The sequence below is a fragment of the Mesoplodon bidens genome (genome assembly GCF_964165515.1).
Source record: "Mesoplodon bidens genome assembly, chromosome: 20".
Taxonomy (NCBI): domain Eukaryota; kingdom Metazoa; phylum Chordata; class Mammalia; order Artiodactyla; family Ziphiidae; genus Mesoplodon; species Mesoplodon bidens.
Genome location: NC_138181.1, coordinates 681396 through 691495, shown reverse-complemented (window position 1 = coordinate 691495; position 10100 = coordinate 681396).

Below are 10100 nucleotides of genomic sequence, written 5' to 3'. Positions count from 1 at the left end.
AACGGCGTGTTCGTGGAGAGGCTATGCTCACAGTCCTCGCTAGAGCCTGCCATGGTTGGGGCAGTTGGCTCCACGTGGGAATCCCTACATAAAGAAATTCATTCGAGGAAAAGCACAAAGAGGACACAGTGGGAGTAATGCTGCTTGTTTTCCAACTGCAAATAAAGCGGAATTCTTCAGATAAAACTGCGTGTTTTGGGAGTGGAAATGCTTACAGTCATTACTAGAGCCTGCCGTGGTTGAGGCAGTTCGCTGCACGGGGGACACCCTGCATATAGAAGATTAATTCGGGGAAGGGCCGTTTGTGTACAGTGATGGACAAATGCAGCTTGTGTTCCACCTGCAACTAAAGCAGGGTTCTTCGGTTAAAAGTGCCGTGTTTTCAGAGAGGAAATCTTTAGAGACCACAGGAGAGCCTGCATGGTTGAGGCAGTTCGCTCCACGCGGGAAATAATTATTATAGAACAAGATCATTAGGGGAAGTGCCCATTGTGTACACTGTGGAAGAAAAGCTGCTTGTGTTCCACCTGCAACTAAAGCAGAGTTGTTCCGTTAAAACTGCGTGTTTTGGGAGAGGAAATGCTTACAGTCCTCGCTACAGCCTGCCTTGTTTGAGGCAGTTCTCTCTACGTGGGAAACCCTGCATAGAGTAGATCATTCGTGGAAGGACCCAATAATACACAGTGAGAGAAAAGCTGCTTGTGTTCCACCTGCAACTAAAGCAGAGTTCTTCCGTTAAAACTGCGTGTTTTGGGAGAGGAAATGCTTACAGTCCTCGCTACAGCCTGCCATGGTTGAGGCAGTTCGCGCCACGTGGGAATCCCTGCATAAAGAAATTCATTCGTGGAAGAGCCCAAAGAGTACACAGTGGGAGTAATGCTCTTTGGGATCCATCTGCAGATAAAGCAGAGTTCTTTGGGTAAAACTGCCTTGTTTTGGGAGAGGAAATGCTTAGATGCCTCACTAGAGCGTGCCTTGGTTTAGGCATTTCACTCCACGTGGGACACCTTGAGTATAGAATTTCTTTCGGGCAAAGACCCATTCGGTACACTGTGGGATAAAAGCTGCTTGTGTTCCACCTGCAACTAAAGCAGAGTTCTTCCGTTAAAACTGCGTATTATGGGAAAGGATATGCTTACAGTCCTCACTACAGGCGGCCGTGGATGAGGCAGTTCGCTCCACGTGGGAAACCGTGCATATATAAGTTCATTCGTGGAAGAGACCAAAGAGGACATAGTGGGAGAAATGCTGCTTGTGTTCCTCCTGCAACTAAAGCAGAGATCTTCGGCTAAATCTGCGTGCTTTGGGAGAGGATATGCTTACAATCCTTACTAGAGCCTGCCTTGGTTGAGGCAGTTCGCTGCATGTGAGGCACCCTGCATATAGAAGTTTCATTCGGGGAAGGGTCCTTTGTGTACAGTGTGGGACAAATGCAGCTTGTGTTCCACTTGCAACTAAAGCAGAGTTCTTCGGGTAAAAGTGCCATGTTTTCAGAGAGGAAATCCTTAGAGACCACAGTGGATCCTGCCATGGTTCAGGCACTTTGCTCCATGCGGGAATCCATTCTTATAGAACAAGTTCATTAGGGGACGTGCCCATTGTGTACACTGTGGGAAAAAAGCTGCTTGTGTTCCAACTGCAACTAAAGCAGATTTCTTCCGTTTAAACTGCGTATTTTGGGAGAGGAAATGCTTACAGACCTCGCTCCATCCTGCCTCGGTTGAGGCAGTTAGCTAAATGTGAGAAACCCTGCATATATAAGTTCATTTGTGAAAGAGCCCAAAGAGTACACAGTGGGAGAAAAGCTGCTTGTGTTCCACCTGCAACTAAAGCAGAGTTATTCCGTTAAAACTGCGTGTTCTGGGAGAGGATATGCTTACAGTCCTCGCTACAGCCTGCCATGGTTGAGGCAGTTCGCTCCACGTGGTAATCCCTGCATAAAGAAATTCATTCCTGGAAGAGCCCAAAGAGTACACAGTGGGAGTAATGCTGTTTGTGTTCCACCTGCAACTAAAGCATTGTTCTTTGGGTAAAATTGCCGTGTTTTGGGAGAGGAAATGCTTAGAGGCCTCACTAGAGCATGCCATGTTTTAGGCATTTCACTCCACGTGGCACACCTTGAGTATAGAATTTCTTTCATTCAAAGACCCATTGGGTACACGGTTTGAATAAAGCTGCTTGTGTTCCACCTGCAACTAAAGCAGAGTTCTTCGGGTCAAAGTGCCGTGTTCTCAGAGAGGAAATCCTTAGAAACGATCGTAGAGCGTGCCATGGGTGAGGCAGTTCCCTCCACGTGGGAACCATTCTTATAGAACATGTTCATTATGGGAAGTGCACATAGTCTGCACTGTGGGAGAAAAGTTGCTGCTGTTCCACCTGCAACTAATGCAGAGTTCTTCCTTTAAAACTGCGTGTTTAGGGAGAGGAAATGCTTACAGTCATCGCTACAGGCTGCCTTGTTTGAGGAAGTTCACTCCACGTTGGAATCCCTGCATATAGGAGATCATTCTTTGAAGAGCCGAAAGAGTACACAGTGGAAGAATAGCTGCTTGTGTTCCTCCTGAAACTAAAGCAGAGTCCTTCAGTTAAAACGGCGTGTTTGGGGAGAGGATATGCTTACAGTCCTCGTGACAGCCTGCCTTGTTTGATGCAGTTCGCTCTACGTGGGAAACCCTGCATAGAGTAGTTCATTCGTGGAAGAGCCCAAGAGTACACAGTGGGAGAAAAGCTGCTTGAGTTCCAACTGCAACTAAAGGAGAGTTCTTCCGTTAAAACTGCGTGTTTTGGGAGAGGAAATGCTTACACTCCTCGCTACAGCCTGCCTTGTTTGAGGCAGGTCGCTCTACGTGGGAAACCCTGCATAGAGTAGTTCATTCGTGGAAGAGCCCAAGAGTACACAGTGGGAGAAAAGCTGCTTGAGTTCCACCTGCAACTAAAGCAGAGTTCTTCCGTTAAAACTGCATGTTTTGGGAGAGGATATGCTTACAGTCCTCACTAGAGCCTGCATGGTTGAGGCAGTTCGCACCACGTCGGAATCCCTGCATAAAGAAATTCATTCGTGGAAGAGCCCAAAGTGTACACAGTGGGAGAAATGCTCTTTGGGATCCACCAGCAAATAAAGCAGAGTTCTCTGGGTAAAACTGCCTTGTTTTGGGCGAGGAAATGCTTAGATGCCTCACTAGAGCGTGCCATGGTTTAGGCATTTCACTCCACGTGCGACACCTTGAGTATAGAATTTCTTTCGGGCAAAGACCCATTGGGTACACTGTGGGATAAAAGCTGCTTGTGTTCCACCTGCAACTAAAGCAGAGTTCTTCCGTTAAAACTGCGTATTTTGGGAGAGGATATGCTTACAGTCCTCGCTACAGGCGGCCGTGGATGAGGCAGTGCGCTCCACGTGGGAATCCCTGCATATATAAGTTCATTCGTGGAAGAGACCAAAGAGGACACAGTGGGAGAAATGCTGCTTGTGTTCCTCCTGCAACTAAAGCAGAGATCTTCGGATAAATCTGCGTGCTTTGGGAGAGGAAATGCTAACAGTCCTTACTAGAGCCTGCCTTGGTTGAGGCAGTTCGCTGCATGCGGGACACCCTGCATGTAGAAGACTCATTCCGGGAAGGGTCTTTTGTGTACAGTTTGGGACAAATGTAGCTTGTGTTCCACCTGCAACTAAAGCAGAGTTCTTCGGGTAAAAGTTCCGTGTTTTCAGAGAGGAAATCCTTAGAGACCACAGTGGAGCCTGCCATGGTTCAGGCACTTCGCTCCATGCGGGAATCCATTCTTATAGAACAAGTTCATTAGGGGACGTGCCCAATGTGTACACTGTGGGAGAAAAGCAGCTTGTGTTCCACCTGCAATAAAGCAGAGTTCTTCCCTTAAAACTGCGTGTTTTGGGAGAGGAAATGCTTACAGTCCTCGCTACAGCCTGCCTTGTTTGAGGCAGTCCGCTCTACGTGGGAAACCCAGCATACAGTAGTTCATTCGTGGAAGAGCCCAAGTGTACACAGTGGGAGAAAAGCTGCTTGTGTTCCACCTGCAACTACAGCAGAGTTCTTCCGTTAAAACTGCATGTTTTGGGAGAGGATATGCTTACAGTCCTTACTAGAGCCTGCCTTGGTTGAGGCAGTTCGCTGCACGGGGGACACCCTGCATATAGAAGATTCATTCGGGGAAGGGCCCTTTGTGTACAGTGATGGACAAATGCAGCTTGGGTTCCACGTGCAACTAAAGCAGGGTTCTTCGGGTAAAAGTGCCGTGTTTTCATAGACGAAATCTTTAGAGACCACAGAAGGGCCTGCCATGGTTGAGGCAGTTCGCTCCACGAGGGAAATCATTCTTATAGAGCAAGATCATAAGGGGAAGTGCCCATTGTGTACACTGTTGAAGAAGAGCTGCTTGTGTTCCTCCTGCAACTAAAGCAGAGTTCTTCCGTTAAAACTGCATGTTTTGGGAGAGGAAATGCTTACAGTCCTCGCTACAACCTGCCTTGTTTGAGGCAATTCGCTCTACGTGGGAAACCCTGCATAGAGTAGTTCATTCGTGGAAGAGCCCAATAGTACACAGTGGGAGAAAAGCTGCTTGTGTTCCACCTGCAACTAAAGCAGAGTTCTTCCGTTAAAACTGCATGTTTTGGGAGATGATATGCTTACAGTCCTCGCTACAGCCTGCCATGGTTGAGGCAGTTCGCTCCACGTGGGAATCCCTGCATAAAGAAATTCATTCGTGGAAGAGCCCAAAGAGTACACAGTGGGAGTAATGCACTTTGGAATCCACCTGCAAATAAAGCAGAGTTCTTTGGGTAAAACTGCCTTGTTTTGGGATAGGAAATGCTTAGATGCCTCACTAGAGCGTGCCTTGGTTTAGGCATTTCACTCCACGTGGGACACCTTCAGTATAGAATTTCTTTCGGGCAAAGACCCATTCGGTACACTGTGGGAGAAAAGCTGATTGTGTTCCACCTGCAACTAAAGCAGAGTTCTTCCGTTAAAACTGCGTATTATGGGAAATAATATGCTTACAGTCCTCGCTACAGGCGGCCGTAAATGAGGCAGTTCGCTCCACGTGGGAAACCCTGCATATATAAGTTCATTCGTGGAAGTGACCAAAGAGGACATAGTGGGAGAAATGCTGCTTGTGTTCCTCCTGCAACTAAAGCAGAGATCTTCGGCTAAATCTGCGTGCTTTGGGAGAGGATATGCTTACAATCCTTACTAGAGCCTGCCTTGGTTGAGGCAGTTCGCTGCATGTGGGGCACCCTGCATATAGAAGTTTCATTCGGGGAAGGGCCCTTTGTGTACAGTGTGGGACAAATGCAGCTTGTGTTACACTTGCAACTAAAGCAGAGTTCTTTGGGTAAAACTGCCGTGTTTTGGGAGAGGAAATGCTTAGAGGCCTCACTAGAGAGTTCCATGGTTTAGGCATTTCACTCCACGTGGCACACCTTGAGTATAGAATTTCTATCAGGCAAAGACCCACTGGGTACACGGTTTGATAAAAGCTGCTTGTGTGCCACCTGCAACTAAAGCAGAGTTTTTCGGGTAAAAGTGCCGTGTTTTCAGAGAGGAAATCCTTTGAGACCACAGTGGAGCCTGCCATGGTTCAGGCACTTCGCCACATGCGGGAATCCATTCTTATAGAACAAGTTCATTAGAAGACGTGCCCATTGTGTACACTGTTGGAGAAAAGCTGCTTGTGTTCCACCTGCAACTAAAGCAGAGTTCTTCCATTAAAACTGCGTGTTTTGGGAGAGGAAATGCTTACAGTCCTCGCTACAGCCTGCCTTGTTTGAGGCAGTTCGCTCTACGTGGGAAACCCTGCATAGAGTAGTTCATTAGTGGAAGAGCCCAAGAGTACACAGTGGGAGAAAAGCTGCTTGTGTTCGACCTGCAACTAAAGCAGAGTTCTTCCGTTAAAACTGCATGTTTTGGGAGAGGATATGCTTACAGTCCTCGCTACAGCCTGCCATGGTTGAGGCAGTTCGCTCCACGTGGTAATCCCTGCATAAAGAAATTCATTCGTGGAAGAGACCAAAGAGTACACAGTGGGAGTAATGCTGTTTGTGTTCCACCTGCAACTAAAGCAGAGTTCTTTGGGTAAAACTGCCGTGTTTTGGGAAAGGAAATGCTTAGAGGCCTCACGAGAGCGTGCCAAGGTTTAGGCATTTCACTCCACGTGGCACACCTTGAGTATAGAATTTCTTTCAGGCAAAGACCTTTGGCTACACTGTTTGATAAAAGCTGCTTGTGTTCCACCTGCAACTAAAGCAGTGTTCTTCGGGTAAAAGTGCCGTGTTTTCAGAGAGGTAATCCTTAGAAACCATCATAGAGCGTACCATGGGCGAGGCAGTTCGCTCCACGCGGGAAAAAATTCTTATAGAACATGTTCATTAGTGGAAATGACCATGGTGTGCACTGTGGGAGCAAAGAAGCTGGTGTTCCACCTGCAACTAAAGCAGAGTACTTCCACTAAAACTGCGTGTTTAGGGAGAAGAAATGCTTACAGTCATCGCTACAGCCTGCCTTGTTTGATGCAGTTCGCTCCACGTAGGAAACCCTGCATATAGGAGATCATTCGTTGAAGAGCCCAAAGAGTACACAGTGGGAGAAAAGCTGCTTGTGTTCCTCCTGAAACTAAAGCAGAGTCCTTCCGTTAAAACGGCGTGTTTGTGGAGAGGCTATGATTACATTCCTCGCTAGAGCCTGCCATGGTTGAGGCAGGTCGCTCCACGTGGGAATCCCTGCATAAAGAAATTCATTCGTCGAAAAGCACAAAGAGGACACAGTGGGAGTAATGTAGCTTGTGTTCCAACTTCAACTAAAGAGGAATTCTTCGGATAAAACTGAGTGTTTTGGGAGTGGAAATGCTTACAGTCCTTACTAGAGGCGGCCTTGCTTGAGGCAGTTCGCTGCACGGGGGACACCCTGCATATAGAAGATTCATTCGGGGAAGGGCCCTTTGTGTACAGTGAAGGACAAATGCAGCTTGTGTTCCACCTGCAAATAAAGCAGCTTTCTTCGGGTAAAAGTGCCGTGTTTTCGTAGAGGAAAGCTTTAGAGACCACAGTAGAGCCTGCCGTGGTTGAGGCAGTTCGCTCCACACGGGAAATCATTCTTATAGAACAAGATCATTAGGGGAAGTGCCCATTGTGTACACTGTGGAAGAAAAGCTGCTTGTGTTCCACCTCCAACTAAAGCAGAGTTCTTCCGTTAAAACTGCGTGTTTTGGGAGAGGAAATGCTTACAGTCCTCGCTACAGCCTGCCTTGTTTGAGGCAGTTCGCTCTACGTGGGAAACCCTGCATAGAGTAGTTCATTCGTGGAAGAGCCCAAGAGTACACAGTGGGAGAAAAGCGGCTTGTGTTCCACCTGCAACTAAAGCAGAGTTCTTCCGTTAAAACTGCATGTTTTGGGAGAGGATATGCTTACAGTCCTCGCTACAGCCTCCCATGGTTGAGGCAGTTCGCTCCACGTGGGAATCCCTGCATAAAGAAATTCATACTGGAAGAGCCCAAAGACTACACACTGCGAGTAATGCTCTTTGGGATACACCTGCAAATAATGCAGAGTTCTTTGGGTAAAACTGCCTTGTTTTGAGAGAGGAAATGCTTAGATGCCTCACTAGAGCGTGCCTTGGTTTAGGAATTTCACTCCACGTGGCACACCTTGAGTATAGAATTTCCTTTGTGCAAAGACCCATTGGGTACACTGTGGGATAAAAGCTGCTTGTGTTCCACCTGCAACTAAAGCAGAGTCCTTCCGTTAAAACTGCGTATTTTGGGAGAGGATATGCTTACAGTCCTCGCTACAGGCGGCCGTGGATGAGGCAGTTCGCTCCACGTGGGAAACCCTGCATATATAAGTTCATTCGTGGAAGAGACCAAAGAGGACACAGTGGGAGAAATACTGCTTGTGTTCCTCCTGCAACTAAATCAGAGATCTTCGGATAAATCTGCGAGCTTTGGGAGAAGAAATGCTTAGAGTCCTTACTAGAGCCTGCCTTGGTTGAGGCAGTTCGCTGCATGTGGGACACCCTGCATATAGAAGATTCATTCGGGGAAGGGTCTTTTGTGTACAGTTTGGGACAAATTCAGCTTGTGTTCCTACTGCAACTAAAGCAGAGTTCTTCGGGTAAAACTGCCGTGTTTTCAGAGAGGAAATCCTTAGAGACCACAGTAGAGCCTGCCATGGTTCAGGCACTTCGCTCCATGCGAGAATCCATTCTTATAGAACAAGTTCATTAGGGGACGTGCCCATTGTGTACACTGTGGGAAAAAAGCTGCTTGTGTTCCACCTGCAACTAAAGCAGAGTTCTTCCGTTAAAACAGCGTGTTTTGAGAGAGGAAATGCTTACAGTCCTCACTAGAGCCTGCCTTCTTTGAGGCAGTTCACTCTACGTGGGAAACCCTGCATATAGTAGTTCATTCGTGGAAGAGCCCAAGAGTACACAGTGGGAGAAAAGCTGCTTGTGTTCCACCTGCAACTAAAGCAGAGTTCTCCCGTTAAAACTGCGTGTTTTGAGAGAGGAAATGCTTACAGTCCTCGCTACAGCCTGCCGTGTTTGAGGAAGTTCGATCTACGTGGGTAACCCTGCATAGAGTAGTTCATTCGTGGAAGAGCCCTAGAGTACATAGTGGGAGAAAAGCTTCTTGTGTTCCACCTGCAACTAAATCAGAGTACTTCTGTTAAAACTGCATGTTTTGGGAGAGGATATGCTTACAGTCCTTACCAGAGCCTGCCTTGGTTGAGGCAGTTCGCAGCACGGGGCACACCCTGCATATAGAAATTCATTCGGGGAAGGGCCCTTTGTGTACAGTGATGGACAAATGCAGCTTGTGTTCCACCTGCAACTAAAGCAGGGTTCTTCGGGTAAAAGTGCGTGTTTTGGGAGAGGAAATGCTTACAGTCCTCGCTACAGCCTGCCTTGTTTGAGGCAGTTCGCTCTACGTGGGAAACCCTGCATAGAGTAGTTCATTCGTGGAAGAGCCCAAGAGTACACAGTGGGAGAAAAGTTGCTTGTGTTCCACCTGCAAGTAAAGCAGAGTTCTTCCGTTAAAACTGCATGTTTTGGGAGAGGAGATGCTTACAGTCCTCGCTACAGCCTGCCATGGTTGAGGCAGTTCTCTCCACGTGGGAATCCCTGCATAAAGTAATTCATTCGTGGAAGAGCCCAAAGTGTACACAGTGGGAGTAATGCTCTTTGGGATCCACCTGCAAATAAAGCAGAGTTCTTTGGGTAAAACTGTCTTGTTTTGGGAGATGAAATGCTTAGATGCCTCACTAGAGTGTGCCTTGATTTAGGCATTTCACTCCACGTGGGACACCTTGAGTATAGAATTTCTTTTGGGCAAAGACCCATTGGGTACACTGTAGGATAAAAGCTGCTTTTGTTCCACCTGCAACTAAAGCAGAGTTCTTCCATTAAAACTGCGTATTTTGGGAGAGGATATGCTTACAGTCCTCGCTACAGGCGGCCGTGGATGAGGCAGTTCTCTCCACGTGGGAAACCCTGCATATATAAGTTCATTCGTGGAAGAGACCAAAGAGGACACAGTGGGAGAAATGCTGCTTGTGTTCCTCCTGCAACTAAATCAGAGATCTTCGGATAAATCTGTGTGCTTTGGGAGAGGAAATGCTTACAGTCCTTACTAGAGCCTGCCTTGGTTGAGGCAGTTCACTGCATGCGGGACACCCTGCATATAGAAGATTCATTCGGGGAAGGGTCTTTTGTGTACAGTTTGGGACAAATGCAGCTTGTGTTCCGCCTGCAACTAAAGCAGAGTTCTTCGGGTAAAAGTGCCGTGTTTTCAGAGAGGAAATCTTTAGAGACCACAGTGGAGCCTGCCATGGTTCAGGCACTTCGCTCCATGCGGGAATCCATTCTTATAGAACAAGTTCATTAGGGGACGTGCCCATTGTGTACACTGTGGGAGAAAAGCTGCTTGTGTTCCACCTGCAACTAAAGCAGAGTTCTTCCATTAAAACTGCGTGTTTTCAGAGAGGAAATGCTTACAGTCTTCGCTACAGCCTGCCTTGTTTGAGGCAGTTCGCTCTACGAGGGAAAACCTGCATAGAGTAGTTCATTCGTGGAAGAGCACAAGAGTAC